Source organism: Triticum dicoccoides, chromosome 2B (genome assembly GCF_002162155.2).
Source record: "Triticum dicoccoides isolate Atlit2015 ecotype Zavitan chromosome 2B, WEW_v2.0, whole genome shotgun sequence".
NCBI classification, from domain to species: Eukaryota; Viridiplantae; Streptophyta; class Magnoliopsida; order Poales; family Poaceae; genus Triticum; species Triticum dicoccoides.
This window is the reverse complement of record NC_041383.1, coordinates 451,142,811-451,149,059: the sequence shown is the minus strand read 5'-3', so window position 1 is coordinate 451,149,059 and position 6,249 is coordinate 451,142,811.

The window sequence follows — 6,249 nt, the reverse complement described above, 5'->3', positions numbered from 1 at the left end:
GACACCGACACGGCACCCCGACCCCGACCCGGCACCCCGACCCGACACCCCGACCCTGAGACCCCGACACGGCACCCCGACACCGACAGGACACCCCGACCACCGACACCTCCCGAAAAGGTGTTCTTTGGCCTTCCAGAGGCCAACGGGGTCATATATTTGTGAATTATTAGTTAGGTCATATATTTTTCGATTTTGTTATGAAAAACATCATATATAATTGTGTTGATTGTGTAGTTTTAAATGTGCAGTTGTTTCATCGCTGCGAGGTTTGGTGTTCGACGACCTCGCTGTGCGTTTGACGAGCTCTGCCCCTTCGTTCGTGGGTGAGCACAAATGACAAGTCCTCCTCCCCCATTAATTATTTGATCTATTCCGATGAAACTTGATAGCTAGCTATATATTATTATTCATGTCGGTCTTTTTTTATGTTGTACTAATTTCGTTTACTGTTTGTCATGGCAGGTGTTGAAAGATGGTGGGCGCTGGTCGGGAGCGTGGTCTGAGGTCTTCCATTCCAGACGCACCTCTCCGCCGAGCGTTGCTGGACAGTATGGCCACACCGCCGGGCCCTTCTTCGTCGACCGCGGTGCCCAGCAGGGGACGAGGTAGGAAGAGAGGAGGTGGGGCACGTGGTCGTGGGAGAGGAGGTAGGGTGACTGCTACGACGCCTTCCTCGCCGCCACCCCCAGCCGTTTCACCCGAGCACGTGACTGCTAGGGTGGACTCGTCCGAGGAGGAGGCTACACGGACTCCGGTCCACGAGCCCCCCGTCCACGGGTCTTGGGCCCATGAGCCTCGGGTCGACTGGCCTTCGGCCCACGTGACCCCGGAGGAGCACACGTCCGGATGGGGTACCTGGCCGGATCAGCCCGAGGAGCCGAGTGGCCATGCTGATGATGGCGGGGAGGCGACTGATCTTGAGGAGGAGGGGGGCACCGTCTACCAGCGTGGTGCTACACGGCTCCCATCCGTGCCGGTGACCCGCGAGCAGAGGTGGTTGATTTTCCCTGATGGGGAGAGGTACGTAAGTGCATTTATTATTTTTGTACCTTGTGCATTCACGTTTTTTCAAATAACTAATGCGTTGGCCTTGTCATGCTGCAGGGGTTGGGACCACCATCATAGTATCCGCCGGCCGAACTCCATCCTTGGAGTTCTTTGCCGGCAAAACTTCCCGGGGTTTGTCACGTTGCCTGGTGAGGGTCGGCTTCCAGAGCTTGGATTGAGCTGGGAGCACTACGTGGCTGCCCCGGCCCCGCCGGATGAGATTATCGACGGTGTCGTGTGCAACACGAGGGCAGACATGGTGATCAGAAAGTTTTGGGTAATTTCTCCTTTACACATTTAAAAATATCCAACTAGCTAGTTATTAATTGTACTAATCAATATTGTCTCATTTGATTGCAGACATTCTACAGGTGTGAGGAGGGATACGAGGAGGACGCGGCACATGTTATCGAGAATGTCTGCAGGCGCCTACTCCAGAACTTACGGCACGAGGCTCGGGTGCAGGCTGTTCGAGACTACTACGCCTTGCGTGGTATCAAGAAGACCAAGCCGGCGTGCCGCGATAAGTTCCTGAGTAAGGAGCAGTACATGAAGGTAATTCTTAAGGCCTTCTCTACTTAAGTTCCTTCATTTAGTAATTCTTAGCCGTAGCGCTCAAGTTTCTATTTGCTAACTTAGGCGCCTCCGAGATGGTGTGCGGATCGGATGGATTGTTGGGAGGTGTTGGTCGATGAGTGGTGCTCACAACGATGGCTAGCCCTCCACAATGAGGCCAAGGACAAACGTGCCCAAATGGAAGGTGTGCCACACCATCAAGGCAGATCCAACTTATATCAGTTCGGGCGCAACTGGGTATGTGGTTTGCTTCATGATTCATGCAATTCATTCATCATGCTAGCTTGAGCCCTTTAATTACTAATTTTCATTGTTTCTCTCTTTCAGGCACGCTACAATAAGGCGGATAAGGTGCCAGAGGTGTACGACATGTATGCCATGGCCCACACTGCCTCTTTTAAGAAAGTCAAGGCTTTCTCTCAGTCTGACCTCGATGATGCAAACAACTTCACCAACATCTCCTCCCACAACAAGCTCGTGAGATATAGAGATGAGGGGAAGGCGAGGAAAGGGGAGGACTTTAACCCGAGCCAGGGTCCCATTGATCCAGAGTTGTTGATGATATCTGGTGGCGGGAGGTCCCATGGCTCCATAGCCATTGGAGATGGACTTATCCGTTGTCCTAGCACTCTCCCGGAGATCAAGGCGCGCCAGTCGAGCTCCGCTCCTGAGATAAGGCCTCGTGAACGGCCAGTGCAACTCGCCATCAAGGTTAGTGATACGTACTCAGTTATCTTTCTCCATTACATTGTGTGCGCTTCCATCAATGATTACAAATGGTCATGTGAGTGGTGTTGCAGGCTGCTATACAGAGTGAGAGAGATAGAACAGAGAAACTTCTGGCGGAGGCGGCGGAGAGGCAGCGGGAGTTGGAGGAGAGGACGACAAAGATGATGGAGGAGGAGAGGGCACGGAATGACATGCAGGCAAGGGCCATGTACGAGCTCCTTGTGGTAAGTTTCTTCTGCAGATTAGCCAAAACATTCATGTAGTGTTTGTCTCATTACTAACTAGTATGACTGAGTCGTCAAAACCAAATGTGCAGTCTGTGTGCGAGAAGACAGGTCAGACCGCTCCGCCGATGCCAGTGATTGCTCCTGGGACCACGGTGAGTTTTATTTTAATGGACATTACTTGCTAGTCTTAACATTTGAGTGTCATCATGCTAACAAGACATTGGAAATGATCTTTGGTGCAGCGTAACTCCAGACAAGCATCGCACGATCCTTCTCCAGCTACCGACACGAGCCACCCCGCTCCTACACCTCCTACATCTTGGTAAGTTTATCTAGTGTTTTGCTTAACACATGCATAAAGACCTAGACTTAGCTTTATTTCCTCCAATGCTTACCATAATGACCTAGACTTAGCTTCTTCACCTCCAAAATGACTTAATAAGCTTACTGACCTCCAAAACCATCCATTTTACCTAAGTTAGCTCTAAAACGATCTGTACTTAGCTTACTTATGTCAAAAATTGCATAATTAGCTTAGTTAGCTTATAGACGATCCATTTTACCTAAGTTAGCTCTAAAATGACCCATTTTACCTAGGTTAGCTTATAAATGATCCAGTTCATTCAAGTTAGCTCAAAAATGACCCATTTTACCTAGATTAGCTCCTAAATGATCCATTTTACCTACGTTAGCTTTAAAATGACCCATTTCACCTAGGTTAACTCCAAAATGACCAATCTTACCTAGGTTATCTCATAAACGATCCATTTCAACTAATTTAGCTCATAAACGATCCATTTCACCTAGGTTACCTAAAAAATGATCCATTTCACCTAAATTAGCTCTTAAATGATCCATTTCACCTAAGTTAGCTCAAAAAGATCCATTTCAACTAAATTAGCTCATAAATGATCCATTTCACCTAAGTTAGCTAAAAACGATCCGTTTCAACTAAGTTAGCTCATAAATGATCCATTTCATCTAAGTTAGCTAAAAAAGATCCATTTCACCTTAGTTACCTGAAAACGATCCATTTGACCTTAGTTAGCTCATAAACGACCCATTTCAACTAAGTTAGCTCATAAATGATCCATTTCACCTTAGCTAGCTCATAAACGACCCATTTCAACTTAGTTAGCTCATATATGATCCATTTCACGTAAGTTAGCTCATAAATGACATACTCTTCTTGTTCTAGTCTTCTTCTTGTTCTACTCTTCTTGTTCTAGTCTTCTTCTTGTTCTACTCTTCTTCTTGTTCTACTCTTCTTGTTCTAACTTTCTTATTTTTCATTTTGCAGAGTTCATTCACTTGACGAAAGCTTGCATAGATGGAGTGCTCCTTATTCCTTTCTCTGTTTCTTTTGTATCGTTGAACTATGCATGTATCGTTGGATGAAACTATTGTAATATATATGGTTGGATGCCTCTATGTTGAACTTGTTATGTATGATGGAACTATGCATGTAATATATATGGTTGGATGATGAAGTTATGTGTTGGATATCTTATATGTTTGCTCTGTAATGGCCTTTTGAAATATATCTATATATGCCATCTATATTTGTGATGAAAATTGTTGGATTTAATAAAAAACAGATAAAAGAGCCAATATGCAGGCTCTTTGCCGTCTGCCACCGACGGCAACGGGCTCTTTGCCGTCTGCCGCGGACGGCAAAGAAGGCACGTGGCATCCAGCTGTGCTTCCTGGGAGCTGACCCGTTTGGTCAGTTTGCCTACAGTGGCAGACGGCAAAGACTTTGCCATCGGTGGCAGACGGCAAAGAACCTGCCATGTAGTGACGTGTAGATGACATCATACGGCGGACGGCAAAGACACTAGAAAGTTTGCCGTCAGCGGCGGACGGCAAAGGCCTACCGTTAGCCACTTAACGGACTGACAGTGCAATTATTGCCGTCCGCCTTCTTTGCCGTCTGTCGTGCTCTCTTTGCCGTCTGCGGCGGACGGCAAAGACTTTGCCATCAGTAGCAGACGGCAAAGTAGCTGTTTATCGAAGCCTACTTTGCCGGAGCCTTTTGCCGTCCGCGGCTGACGGCAAAGGCCTTTGCCGTCCGCCGTTCATGCCTTTGCCGTCCGCCGTGGCAGACGGCAAAGTAGCTGATTCCTGTAGTGTCACGGAAGTGTCCACTCCCATGATGATAAATCGCGCATCATAGAAGTGCTTTCGTCAAGGGTGACCGACGCGTGGCATCCACCGTAACGAAACGCCGTTAAGCTATCGGGTCCGTTTTGGATCCGATAACCCGTTAACAGCCCTGACCAATGGGGATTTTCCACGTGTAAAATCATCATTGGCTGGAGGAAACACGTGTCGGCTCGTCGTTGGGCAGATGTCATCCACTCATTGGACCGAAGGCGCCTATGATACGTTGACACGTGGCATGGCCCAACAGAGGCCCATTCCTGTGAAAAGGCCGGCCTGTTTGACTTGGTCAAAAGGTGGCGGGCCGGTCCATGAAAAGCCTGTTAACGGCCTGTTCGCATATAACCCATTTACAGCCCGCTAACCCAGGGCCCGTTACGACCTATCCTAATTAGGCCCAGTAGCATCATCTGGGCCGTCCAATATGATTCCAGCCCGTTTTAAGTTCCGGCCAATGTATGGCCCATGATGTCTTTCAGCCCATATGAGGCCCTTTGTAACTCTTGGCCCATTAACGACCCATGGTGAAACTGGCCCGTAATGAACAATGCATCACTTTATACCCATTAACGGCCCATTATTCCATTGGGCCGTTCGCAGCCCATGTTATCAGCCTTCTCAGGACCCATTTATTCTTGGGCTCATTTCCAGCATTCGGTTACTTATGGCCCGTTACTGTCATTTTCTGCCTGTGGGCCAAATTCAGCCCATGGTTACAGTCGGCCCATTTGTGGCCCGTTAATACGTTGGGTCGTTTTCATAGCGTCACCAAATACGACCTATTAACGACGGCCATTATGGTCGGCCCATGAACGGATGATTCCAACTCTAGCCCGTTTAAGGCCATAATGCGGTGTGTTATTGGCCCATGTTTGGCCAATCGATCATACGGCCCGTATAAGGCCCATTGATGATACGGCCCGTAGAAGGCCCATTGTTTCTATGGCCCGTAGAAGGCACATTGTTTCTATGGCCCGTAGAAGGCCCCTTGTTTCTACAGCCCGTAGGAGGCCTAGTGTCACTACAGTAAATATGTAGCCCATGGTTATTGTGGCCTAGTTTAAAAAAAAGGTTATTGCGGCTAAGGGAGTCCTGGATTAGGGGGTATCCGGACAGCCGGACTATATACATCATCCGGACTATTGAAGCGTGAAGATACGAGACTCAAGACTCCGTCCCGTGTCCGGATGGGACTCTCCTTTGCGTGGAAGACAAGCTTGGCGATCCGGATATTGTGTTTCCTTCCTTGTAACCGACTCCATGTAAACCCTAGCCCTCTCCGGTGTCTATATAAACCGGAGAGGTTGGTCCTTAGAAGGCCGATCACAATTACAATCATACCATCATAGGCTAGCTCCTAGGGCTTAGCCTCTACGATCTCGTGGTAGATCTACTCTTGTACTACTCATATCTTCAATATTAATCAAGTAGGAAGTAGGGTTTTACCTCCATCGAGAGGGCCCGAACCTGGGTAAATATTGTGTCCCTTGCTTCCTGTTACCAT